Source organism: Artemia franciscana, chromosome 13, assembly GCF_032884065.1.
Source record: "Artemia franciscana chromosome 13, ASM3288406v1, whole genome shotgun sequence".
NCBI classification, from domain to species: Eukaryota; Metazoa; Arthropoda; class Branchiopoda; order Anostraca; family Artemiidae; genus Artemia; species Artemia franciscana.
In genome coordinates, this window is record NC_088875.1 from 21,388,953 (window position 1) to 21,402,639 (window position 13,687).

Below are 13,687 nucleotides of genomic sequence, written 5' to 3' on the forward strand. Positions count from 1 at the left end.
AAAAAAAAAAAAACAAACAAACAAACAAATAAACACGGACCCGTGATCTGCCTTCTGGCAAAAAATACAAAATTCCACATTTTTGTAGATAGGAGCTTGAAACTTCTACAATAGGGTTTACTGATACGCTGAATCTGATGGTGTAATTTTTCGTTAAGATTATATGACTTTTTGGGGGTGTTTCCCCCTATTTTCTAAAATAAGGCAAATTTTTTCAGGCTCATAACTTTTGATGGGTAAAACTAAATTTGATGAAACTTATATATTTAAAATCAGCATTAAAAAATGATTCTTTTGATATAGTTATTGGTATCAGAATTCCATTTTCTAGAGTTTTGGTTACTATTGAGCCGGGTCGCTCCTTATTACAGCTCGTTACCACGAACTGTTTGACTGGGTTCATTGTCCATATTTTCCATTATCCTATATTGTCAATATTGACAATATTGTCAAATATTGTCCTAGGACAATATTGTCCATATTTTAATTTCTCTTCGTTCTAGGCTTCATTTCTGCATTTATAGTAATCTGGAGACTCACTCCTTATTTTCATAAGAAATCCTGTTTTTAATTTAGTAATCATAGGAAGTGCAATAGCGCTAAATAAAGTGTGATGTGAGCACAATGTATTATAATCATCTTTTTCTCTTAGACCAGGGCACTTCATATCGAAGGAGTTGTCGTGGAAACATCGAAAGGGCTCATTTGATTAGAAACTGGAAAGGCTTGTGCCCTTTTCGATAGTCGAAAGTGATTTGAAGGCAACTAACATCTCTTTCACACCCACCATTTCCCCAAACCCATCCAATCAAAATTTTGAGATAGCCATTTTGTTCAACGTAGTCAAAAGGTCTGAAAATTATGTCTTGGAGGATGTATATAAGGTTTATATAGAAAGGGTGATCGTATAAACTTCGGAGGGGGTTCATTGAATGGTCAATCAGAAGATTTAATACGCTTTTTGAGATTCAGATTAGTGGGAGGGTGGATACCCCTCCCGCACCTCATGTTTTCCCAGAATACATCTAATAGAATTTTGAGATGGCTATTTGTCGTCGCAAAAACTTCAAAAGAGGCTAATTGGATTGGAAATTAAAAGGGCTAGCAGTGGATTTGACCTTAGCTTGGTAATACGGGACCCAGAGATCGAATCACGCTGCAGGAATGCACTGCAGGGCCGACGCAGGGACCTTAGTAGTCAAGAAGCGTCGTTAATTCTTAAATAAAAATTAAAAGGGGTAGTGCCGTTCTTAATAGTTGAAAGTGATTGGAGGGCGACTAACCCCCACCCCCTTTTACACAAACCATTTCCCCAAACATATCCAATAAAAATTTTGAGATAGTAATTTCGTTCAAAGCAGTTAGAAAGTCTGCAAATTATGTCTTTGAGGATGAGCCCCCTCCCTCCGAGCCCTCAGGACAAGGGTTGTAAGTTATATCCTGGGGGCATTTAAGGTATATACAGAAAAGGTGATCGTGTAAACTTCGGAGGGGGCTCACTAGATTGGTAATCAGAAGTCCTATGGCCTTCTTAAGATTCAGAGTGATCAGAGGGTGGATACCTCCCCCCGACACCTCGTATTCTCCTGAAATGTATCTGATAGAAATTTGAGATGACCATTAGTTGTCGTAGAAACTTCGAAAAAGAATCATTCGATTGGAAATCGAAAGGGCTATTTTCAATAATCGAAAATGGTTGGAGGGAAACTAATCCTCCTCCTATGGCCACCATTTTGTCAAGCACGTCCAATCAAAGTTTTGAGATAGCTATTTTGTTCAACGTAAATGAAAGGTCCGAAAATTATGTCTTTGTTTATGAGCCCCCCTCCCCCGAGCCCTCAGGGCGAGGGTTCCCGAAATATATCTGATAGAAATTTTGAGATGGCTTTTTGTTGTCGTAAAGATTTCGAAAAAGGCTCATTCGATTGTAAATTGAAAAGGCTAGTACCCTTTGCAATAATCGAAAGTGATTGGAGGGTAACTAACCTCCTTCCCGTGCCCACCATTTCCCCAAACAAATCCAATCAAAATTTTGAGATAGCCATTTTGTTCAACATAATTGAAAGCTCCGGAAATTGTGTCTTTGAGGATGACAACCCCGCCAGACCCTTCAGGGAAATGACTGTAAGTTATGCCCTGGGGGTGTATAAGGTATATATTGAAAGGGTAATCGTCTAAATTTTGGAGGGGCTCATTGGACTGGTAATAAGACGTTCTAGCGCCATGTTTGAGATTCAAAGTTATCGGAGGGTGGATGTCCCCGCCTCACACCTCGTATTTTTCCTGAAATCTATCTAATAGAAATTCTGAGATGGCCGTTTGTTGTCATAAAAACTTCAAAAAAAGCTCATTCGATTGAAGATTGAAAGGGCTTAGTGCACCTTTTGATAGTCGAAAATGTTTAGAAGGCAACTAACCCCCCTCCCACGCCCACTGTTTTTCCAAACATGTCCAATCATAATTTGGAGATAGTCATTTTGTTTAAAGTAATTGAAAGCTCCGGAAATTATTTATTTGAGGATGACGCACCCCTACAGCCCTTGGGGCAGGGGTTGTAAGCTATGTCGTGGTAGCATATAAGGCTTATATAGGAAGGATGATCGTAAAAACTTCGGAAGAAATTTTGAGATGGTCGTTTGTAGTCGTAGAAACTTCGAAAAGTGCTCATTCGATCAGAAATTGAAAAGACTAGTGCCCTTTTTAATATTCGAACGTGATTGGAGTGTAACTAACTCCCAATAATAGTAATAATAGTAACAGTATACTAACAGTATGTAAATAACAGTATGAGTAGAAGCAGAACCATTAGGATGCAAATATTTTCTTTTGGTTAGTTCAACATCCTTCACATCAAGCCCTGTTAATTTCAAATGTTCCTAAGATACTGCTGTTACACCCTTTAACCTGCATACAGAGGGCCTGCTCTGATTCAGTTCATCTTCCCACTAAAAAATTCTTGAAAATTTGTCCTTCATGCCCTTACGAATAATTGTAATAGTTTTTATATATGTGCATGTACATAGTGGTTGTGGTAGTAGTAGTGGTGGTAGTTGCAGTATTATTGATAGCATGCTCAGTATACATTCAGTTATCACCGTGTTGTACCCTTTTGACAATCGGTATACTCATAACGTGTTTTGATTTATTCCAACACTCCCCTCAACATTCTCTGAAAGTCTCATCTGAATATTCTTCGTTTTCTTGGGAAGTAAAATTCAAACATACATACCTTTCTCAATAACAGATACTATGTGTAAACAATGAAGGAATTGTCTAAATTACAGCCCTTGTCCTGATGACTGTGGGGAGGTTGACATTCCCAATACTGGATCTTTCAATAATACTGAACAAAACAGGTCTCTTAAAGTTTCGATCGGATATGTTTTGATAAAAGATCGGCTTTGGGATGGGGGGGCTGACATCCCTCGATTCACTTTTGACTCTTAGAAGTTGACTCCTAATTGCATTTAAAATGTTTTAACTTTTTAACTTTAATAAATGAAAAAATTACTTAAGCTTTAAGGAATAAATATCAGTATATGTATCCTAAACTGACTATCCACAGCCTTTCTTTTTCAGTAAAGTGCAAATTATGTTCTGGTCTTGAAAATGTATGAGGGTTTAAAAAAGACATAACTTCCAGACCTTTCAACTACGCTGAACAAAATGGCTATCTCAAAATTTTTATTTGTTGTGTTTTGGGAATTGATGGTTGGAGGGGGGGGGTGTTGCCCTCCAATCACTTTTGACTAAAAAAGCGCTAGCTTTTTCAATTTCCAATCGAACGATCTTTTTTTAAGTTTCTACGACAACAAGTGGCTATCTCAAAATTTTTATCAAATGCATTTCGGGAAAATACGAGGTTTGGAAGGTATCCCACCTTCGATCACATTTAGTCTTAAAAAGAACATTAGAACCTCTGATTACCAATCCAATGAGCCTCCTCCGCATTTTATACGGTCACCCTTTCTTATAAACCTTATATGCCCGAAGGCATAACTTACAGTACTTGCCCAGAGTACTGTGACTTTTCGTGCCTGGGTGCCATCCTCAAAGACATAATTTCTGGCCCTTTCAATTACGTTGAATAAAATGTTTATCTCAAAAGTTTGATTGGATGTGCTTGGGGAAATGGTGGGGGTTGAGGAGGAGTTAGTTACACTCCAATCATGTTCGGCTATTAAAAAGGGCACTGTGCAGAATGTATAAAATTCGAGAGGGTCATACAGGCTTCGTCAATGGGGTTTATTCGGTTTATTCGGAAACTGAATTGAAAATCATGAAGAATTTTTTTTAGATTTCAAAAAGTGAGGAGACGAGAAAGCAGAGTATTTTCGAAAATTTTAATAAAAACTGATAAAATTGAAACCGGTCAATAATTTGTTGGATCATTTCTTGTTCCATTTTTATACAGAACAATAATCCGAGCGCGCTTCAGGGCATCCGGAAAAACACATTCAAACGAAAGATTAATAAATTCTGTTAGAGCCATAACTATTGAACGAAGAATAGATTTAATTACCTTAGTAGGAATATAATCTGGCCCAGATGATGACAGGTTTTTCAAGCCATCAATAATTTTAGTAATTTCATTTACTGTTACCGGCTCTAGAAACATAGACTTAACACAAGACAGCCTGAGGTAAGATCTAAAGTCCGGCTTAGGCCGAGACAAAGTAACTGTAGAAGCAATATTCTCACCAATGCTAGCGAAGAATAAAGTAAGTGCCCCTTGGACATTAAGCGCACCCTCTACAGCTGCATCACCAAGACCTAACTCATAGGTAAAGAGCTACATTGAGAATTGGGTTTAAGTACAGAATTTATCACCTTCCATGTTTTACGAATATCATTCCCCCATGCAGCAAAATCATTTAGATAATGCAAAAATTTGGCTTTCCTATACAAGGAATTATATGTATTCTGGTAGATCTGGAACTGACAAAATCGAATAGCACTCACTGAAAGTGTAACGCATTTATAAGCCCTCCAGAGGCTATTTTTCCTTCTGCAGATTTTTAGCAGTCCAAATGTTATCCATGGGCTGAATTCAGAGAATAAATTTCCTTTGGTAACCTCCTCTACCCCCAAATCAGAAACATGTTTACTATTATAAATAGGGCTTACATTAATTAGATTTAGATTAGCCTGACCCACAGAAGTATTTACGATACTAATTACATCAAAAGGAGCGCTTTCGAGCTTCCAAAGGCGCCTTTCGCAGATTAAAATATTGACAAAAAGCAGGTTTTACTTGGAGTTCATTTAAGTCACCAGATGAACAAAAAGAAATCTTTACTTAAATCTAAAGAAAAACCCATCAAAGGATTACAAAAACATAAATAACTAATTGCACAGCAGGTATTATTGGGATGATCTATGAGCAGAGAACGAAAAAATATAAAATAAAAAAAAAATAACTAAAATAAAAAAATGAAACGAAGTTAAATAGAAATTGTAAAAAGAATTGAAAAGTAATGGCCTGGGGAAAGCATTTACAAATCAAGAAAAATATCCACAAGTCACATACTAATATATTCATACAAATAATTTATTTTACGTATTCGAGTTTCTTGTCTATGATCAGACCAAACACTTCTTGGGCCAAAGATTCTACGACGTTTAATAGATCGCGACACTTTTTAGGTAGGTTTTCAGACACAAATCCACCTGACTTAGCCAACTATGTTTTCCTGCACTTTTGAGCAACATCCAAGCCAGAAAATTTTACCAGGACGGGGGCAATTTTCACATTCTTAGTTTAAGTAGGAGACATGCGATTAGCCTTTATGAGGTCCATTTTTGAAATCTTGCAAGCCATTAAGATTATCCATCAGTTCCACATTGGGGTTTGATTTCACACCATAGAAAATTAGGGTATCCTGCTCAAGTTGGTCAACCCTGTCTACTATTTTAGAAATTTTGTTTCCAAGCAAGTTCACTGCATTATGAAGTCTCCGAAGGGTTGTTCCAATTTTTACTATTTGGCATTATATTCAAGGGAAATAGAATTATAAACTTCGGTCACAATATCTTTGTGGATAATTTCTAAAGCTCGGTGATCTTTCACTGTGTCCCATACGACACGAAAAATGTCATGTATTAGGTTGGATTTAGCGTTCATTAGTTCCTCTTGAGTTTCATAGTTATTTCCTTCAAATTTGATGCTCCTGCAGAAGTCAGAGTTGACAAGGCTAGGCTGGACTTTGCTTTAGTCTTAGTAGGTAGTGATAAGTAGGTTTTACTCAGAGTCTTGAAAATATCAGGGAATAAGAGATGCTTTTCAAAAGCCTTATGTACATCTTTACCTGTCCTTGTCCATAGAAGGATTTCAACACACATCTTTAGACTAGGCGCTAACCGCCAGCGCTCCCACAGTCAAGCGCTCCCACAGTTCGGAATCCAGTTTCCAACTGCGAGAGAGTCTGGTTTCGACGCAATGTCGCGACGATAGCTATGTGTTGCTTTTGAAAAATATTTGCGCAACTGGTGTCTATGTAGGCTGTGTTGTACAAGCTTTTTATGGCACTTGGTATTAACCAAGTGACATATAGCAATCGCAAATTCTGTCGGTCTGTCTATCGGTCCCAGTTTTGCTACTTTAGGCACTTCCAGGTAAGCTAAGACGATGAAATTTGGCAGGCGTATCAGGGACCGGGCCAAATTAAATTAGAAATAGTCTTTTTCTCGATTTGACCATCTGGGGGGGAGTGGCGGGAGGGCGTTAATTCGGAAAAAATAGAAAAATAGGAGTATTTTTAACTTACGAACGGTTGATCAAATCTTAATGAAATTTGATGTTTGGAAGGATGTCGTGTCTCAGAGCTGTTACTTTAAATCCCGACCGGATCCGGTGACATTGGGGGAAACAAAAAAATCTTGGAAAACACTTAGACTGGAGGGATCGGGATGAAACTTGGTGGGAAAAATAACCACGCGTCGTAGATATATGATTGACATAACCGGAACAGACCCGCTCTCTTTGGGGTATTTGTGGGGGGGAGGGGTTGATTCTGAAAAATTAGAAAAAAGAGGTATTTTTAACTTACGAACAGGTGATCGGATCTCAATGAAATTTGATATTTAGAGGGATATCGTGTCTCAGAGCTCTTATTTTAAATCCCGACCGGACCTGGCGACATTGGGGGGGAATTGGGAGGGGAAAACCTAAAATCTTGGAAAACACTTAGAGTGGAGGGATCGGGATGAAACTTGGCGGGAAAAATAAGCACAAGCCCTAGATACATGATTGACATAACCGGAACGCATCCGCTCTCTTTGGGGTAGTTGGGGGGGGGGTTAATTCTAAAAAAATAGAAAAAAATACGTATTTTTAACTTACGAAGGAGTGATCGGATCTTGATGAAACTTCATATTTAGAAGGACCTCGTAACTCAGATCTCTTATTTTAAATCTTAACCGGATCCAGCGTCATTGGTGAGGGCAGTTTTTTTTTTTGGGGGGGGGCGGAAATCTTAGAAAATACTTAAAGCGGAGAGATCAAGATGAAACTAGATGGGAAGAATAAAAACCTGTCTAAGATACGTGACTGACATAACCGGACCGGATCTGCTCTCTTTGGTGGAGTTGGGGGGGGGGTAATTTTGAACATTGAGGTATTTGTAACTTACGAAAGGGTGACCAGATCTTAATGAAATTTGATATTTCGAAGGATCTTGTGCTTTAAAGTTCTAATTTTAAATTTCGACCAGATCCTGTGACATTGGGGGGAGTTGAAGGGGAAACTGGAATTCTTGGAAAACGTGAATATTGGGGTATTTTTATCTTACGAATAGGTGATCGGATCTTAATGAAATTTGATATTTAGAAGGAATTCATGTCTCAGATCACTTATGTCAAATCCCAACCAGATCTTTTGACATTGGGGGAGTTGAAGGGGGAATCTTGGAAAACACTTGGAGTGGAGGAATCGGGATGAAGCTTGGTGGATAGAATAAGCAAATGTTCTTGATACGTCATTGACGTAACCGTACTGGATTCACTCTCTTTGGGGGATTTGGGGGGAGGGGTTCAGTGATTTGGCGAGTTTGGTGCTTCTGGACGTGCTAGGACGATGAAAATTAGTAGGCGTGTTAGGGAACTGCATAAATTGACTTGATAAAGTCGTTTTCCCAGATTCGACCATCTGGGGGGCTAAAAGGAGAGGAAAAATTAGAAAAAAATAGGTATTTATAACTTACGAGTGGGTGGTCGGATCTTAATGAGTTTTGATATTTAGAAGGACATCGTGACTCAGAGCTCTTATTTTAAATCCCGACCGGCATTAAGCCTCTGACTTTCATTTTAAATCAATCTATTGATTCTTATAATTTTATTAGAGCTCATACCATATGAGCTCTTGGCTCTTAGCTCTTCTTGCCTCGTCACAAGTGCCATATAAGCTCTTAGCTCTTGTTTAAAGTGGTCATTCCAGTTGCGGATATGTGCTTCAGCCATAATATGCTCTGAGTGGGTACAATAGCAATAGACTAGATATATAGTTTGAATTTTCTGGTCTTAGGTGGTTTTAATAACCACTGATGGCCGTGAGGGGTATCCCTGAAATGAAGCTAGGACGAAATCGAACGGTTTGTATTTTGTCATTTCACAATCTGCAATAGCGAGGGGGGGGGGACACACTTCGGCTAACTAACTTCAACAACGAAATTTTCCAATTTGTCACCTCAAAGTACTCACATTTGCAGTATGCGCTGGTTTTTTCACGCAAGTTCATCAAATTTCAGCAAGGACTATATCCTATTCAATTGAAAAATTGTTTAACTCTTCACTCTTAGAACTCAAATATAGATAATGAACTCAAATATAGAAGTTTCTTGTAAAATATTTATTTACCCTCAGGTCATAAGTTACAACCCTACCCCCGGGCTCTGAGGGGGTATATTGACCCCTAAATTTTTTTATCTGATCGTCGGACTATTTAAAAAAAACTACTGTCTCAAAATTTTTATCCTATGCATTAGAGGAAAAAAGGGCGTGGAGGCTAGTTACCCTCCAATCACTTTTGAATCTTAATAAGGACATTTAGAACTTCCGATTTCCAATTGAATAGGCCCCCTCCGGTGCTTATACGAGCATCCCTTCCACATGAAGTGCCTCTGGGAAAAAAAAAGAAAAAATAATAAAAAATTGGAGCTGTATTGCCTTTACTACAGGCAACGCTAGCGTTGCCTCTGACTAGATCACGACTAAAGGCAAAATCCGTTAGCACATTATTGTGGTAACACGACAAAATATATCCGTGCCCAACTACTTATGAATATAGAATAGTTTATACTTAACTGAAAATTGTAAATCATGCAAGATTTAAAATTCAGATGGTAAATTCCAGTCATTCATGAAAACAGTAGCCCTTTGTTAAATGATTAATTAAACAAACTTAGGATAGGTCATATACAAAAACGATTAAGAAAAATACCTAATTTATTTTGCTGATACAACTCATTCGGTCATCTTTAAATTCATGATTTTAATTTTGTATCAGCACGTCACATCAAGATGTCTGGGTAAAAGTGGGCGTTGAAGACCTGTAAAACCTATAACTGTATGGTCTGACTTGAATCAAGTGTTTTAGATTATCAAGATACGGAACCACTCTTAGGGTAATGGCTGTATTACGTGATTTCCCACCAAAATAGCCTTTGCCTCGTGTTTATTTGGTACAGACCACCCATCCCATTTATGGTTTTTGTGTGCTAACTGATTGTTCTGCTTGTCTAATAAAATTTGATATGATGACCCTGATGCATGCGATTCCCATTAAAGAATTTCATGGAATTTGCTTAATGTTAGAAACCCCACTCTCTTAGGTTGAATATAAGTCAAGTAGATATCTTACAATCTTAGTCGTACAAGTTTCACATTAGACTTCCCAGGTAAGTAGATATATATCTCTCATATCTTTCACTTAATTCAAGCTATTTGTCATTTACTAACACTGTTATAAAATCATACAGTTCGTGGTAACGGAATATAAGTAAAGATCAACACGGCTCGTTAATAACCGAAACTAAAAAACGAAATTTTGATCTCAATAGATACATCAAAGAATTAGTTTTTTATGTTGAATCCCAATATATAAGATTCATTAATATTAGTGTTACTTGTCAAAAGCTACGGAACTGAGTAAATTTGCCTGATTTTTCAAAGGAGGAGGAAATACCCCCCCAAAACTAAAGAAATCAAAGTAAAGATAGCACCATTAGATTCAGTGCAGCCTATTATACCAGTTTCAAGCTCTTGTCAAATAGTTCGTGGTAACGAACTGTAGTAAGGAGAGACCCGGCTCAGTAGTAACCAAAACTCTATAAATAGAATTTTGATACCAATAGCTACGTCAAAAGAATCGCATTTTAATGCTGATTTCAAATATATAAGTTTCATCCATTTTAGTCTTACCCGTCAAAAGTTACGAGCCTGAGAAAAGTTGTCTTATTTTCGAAAATAGGGGGAAACACCCCCTAAAATCATAGAATTTTGACAGAAATCACACCATCAGTTTCAGCGTATCAGAGAACCCTATTGTAGAAGTTTCAGCTCCTATCTACAAAAATGTGGAATTTTGTATTTTTTGCCAGAAGGCAGATAACGGATGCGTGTTGATTTGTTTGTTTGTTTTTTTGTTGTTTTTTTCCAGGGGTGATCGTATCGACCCAGCGGTCCTAGAATGAGCCCCTTGCGTTAGGGCTCATTCTAACGGAAATGAAAAGTTCTAGTGCCCTTTTTAAGTAACCAAAAAAATTGGAGGGCACTTAGGCCCCCTCCCACGCTAGATTATCGCATCGAACCAGTGTTCCTAGAATGCCGGAAAAGAGCTCATTCAAACAGAAACTAAAAGTTCTAGTGGCCTTTCTAAGTTACCAAAAATATTAGAGGACAACTAGCCTCCTTTCCACCCCCTTTTCCCTAAAGTTGTCCAATCAAATTTCGAGATAGCCAATTTTTTCAGCATAGTTGAAAGATCCAATATTTATACGTATGGGGATAGCATGACCCTCCTTAGCCCCTAGGGAAAGGGCTGTAAGTTATTAAATTTGCCCATTATTTACGTTAAGCATTGTTATTGGGAAAGTATACAGACATTTTTCGGCGGGGGGGGGGGGATTTTCTGCAGGCAGATTTTCCACAGGGAGATTTTTTGTCAGGAGGGAAGTTTCTGGGGATAGAATTTCCAAGAGAATTTATAAAATGGGAGTATTTGCCAGAATGTGCATAAAAGATTATTTTTATTTGTCTTACTTTCTCTTTCCCTACTCTCTGTCTATTAAGTTTTACCTGTGGTAAGGTTTTGGGGGAAATAGTCAACGGGGTTAGAACTTTCTGAGGGTTTTTCCATGGGAGGCGGGGGGGATTTTCCGCGGGAGAAATTCTCCATGAGGAATGAGGAAATTTTTCGGTAGAGCAACTTTCTAATTAGAGGAGGGGGTCCTGGGAAATTTCAACGAAGGGGGATTTTTGGCATAATTTGAAAAAATTATTATAAATTAAAGGCTTTTTTAAATGAAAGTCAGCTGAGGATAATTTTTCAGGCCGAACCGTCCGCAAGAAATTTTTCAGAAGGAATATTAAGCAAGGATAGAATTGTCCGAATGGATTTTCGCGAGAGAGGTATTTTACTTGGAATGAACTTTCCACGGATGAAATTTCCTTAGGAGAGGAAATTTTCCATAGAAGGGAGCCAGATTTCCTGGTATTACTTGAAAAAAAAAACGATCAGAAATTCAATATAAAAACAATTTTTTCAGCTGAAAGTAAGGAGCAACATTAAAACTTAAAACAAAAAGAAATTATTCCGTATATGAGGAGGTTTGCCCCGTCTTCAATAGCTCGGTCTTTACGCTAAAGCTTGACTTTCTGTCTAAATTCCTTAAGTACGACTCCTTAAATACAAAGCCTGTTTAATAGGAGTAGAAATACAATAGACTTTAGCACGAAGAGCGAGGGATTGGGGAGGGGGCAACTCCCCTCGTATGCTGAATAATTTCTGTTCGTTTTAAGTTTTTATGTTGCTCCTTACTTACAGTTGAAAGAACTTGTTTTTTTTTTATTTAATCAAACAGTTCGTGGTAACAAAAAAGCTAAAGTTTGTTTTACTGTTTTAAAAAGTAGAGTTAAGAGAAAGAGTCAAACATTAGTTTAAAGACCGGGGTGTTGATGAGGAAGCAGCTCTTTTCATATACGAAGTAATTTCTGTTCGTTTTAAGTTTTAAAGTCGCTCCTTACTTTCCGTTAAAAAAAATTGTTTTTTTTTAATTTAATGACCTATAAGGATCCCATATAAATGAGATATATAGGTATTGAAGACTTATAGGAATATATGTATCTAGATATATATGAATATTTTTAATGACATAGAGATAGCTTAGTTAGGTGAAGTTGTGTTAGGCATATTTTTCCACCCTGAAAAATTCAGGGACAATTATATCACACCTGAATCCAAATTCAAATATATATAATTGATAAATTCAACTTCAAATAATATTCATCACCAAAACTCTCGGACATCTTCATAGAAAAATAAACTAGTTTAATTAAGTTTATTTATTCAAAATAAATAAATAAAATAAATCGGTTTATTCAAAGACCGATGTTGAATCTCTTGGTCTTGTAGCCTAGCCCTTAAATCTCTCTCTAAAAAAAATTAAAAAAATCCTCACTTTCTTTGGGATCTTGACCGTTATTCCATATATAAGAGAAGCCGCTTTCGTTTAGCAGTTTTCTGATCTGGAATGATCACAACGATTTTATATTAAGCTTTAGCAATTCCTCATACGCGGCACTAACTATCCTGTGTTCTGGATAATGCATTAATCTTAGCCAAACTTCTACCGTTTTTATTAGATTATATTTTCTCAAAGGAAATATTTCCAACTCCCTTTTTATGACAAGGTTATGCGTTGTTTATACGTTTTATCATACCTATAGTACTTAAAAACGTTATCCTTTGCTTAGGAGTTAAAGCCTTAGCTTTAACTCAGGCAAGCCTTGGCTTGGCAATTTAGAAGATGAGCTCAGACATGTCGAAACAAACACTCAAGAAACTTACCTGACCAATCAAACACACAGTTCGGCTATATTGTCTGTCATGACACATTAATTAATCGATTATCATAAATTAAATTAAAATGTTATCGTAGGAATTAATCGAACTTGAGAAAAGGCACATGAGGCTTTTATTTTTCCAAGTTTTTCATTCAATGTACTACTAGTTTGTTTCCTTAGTGATCAATTACCCATGCTCCAGCTGATTTTCCTATCTGCACCGGATCTGAAGGATTTTAGATTACTTTCAAAATCACAGGACATGACGCGTGCCATTCACATCTATCATTAGCTGATCACACTGGCGTCACATTGAAAACATAAATATCGAAGAGCTAGGAATGTTAATCACTTTACCAAGAGGTTTGTTTTTTTTTTTCACTGGAAGGATCAATGTGAACTCTTACAGCTCTAAGGTGTCAAGATTTGTGTTAACATATGTCGACCATGCCTCGTGTTACTCAAATGATATGAGAGGATATATTTACTTATTCAGTGGAATGGGTTTGAGGTATAATACGAGTGAAATGCAATAAGCTTAATAGCCGTGTTTTCCCTTAATAAAATTAGCGAGGAATTTCATAAGACTGTCAACATTGCCAGTTTTGAAATTGATACAATCTTATAA

The 13,687-nt window shown here is 37.2% G+C and overlaps 1 protein-coding gene and 1 long non-coding RNA gene across 3 annotated transcripts in view; one reads left to right on the top strand and one right to left on the bottom strand.

Moving 5' to 3' along the window:
• The window catches only part of LOC136034647 (cartilage oligomeric matrix protein-like), a 208,356-nt gene that overhangs the window by 162,490 nt on the left and 32,179 nt on the right, over positions 1–13,687 (bottom strand). The gene's annotated exons all lie outside the window — the stretch shown is intronic.
• Positions 1–13,687, top strand: part of LOC136034650 (uncharacterized) — a 70,576-nt gene that overhangs the window by 19,414 nt on the left and 37,475 nt on the right. Inside the window, exon 2 of the long non-coding RNA XR_010619221.1 lies at positions 13,240–13,422. This is a non-coding gene — a long non-coding RNA (uncharacterized LOC136034650). The remainder of the gene's footprint in view (positions 1–13,239; positions 13,423–13,687) is intronic.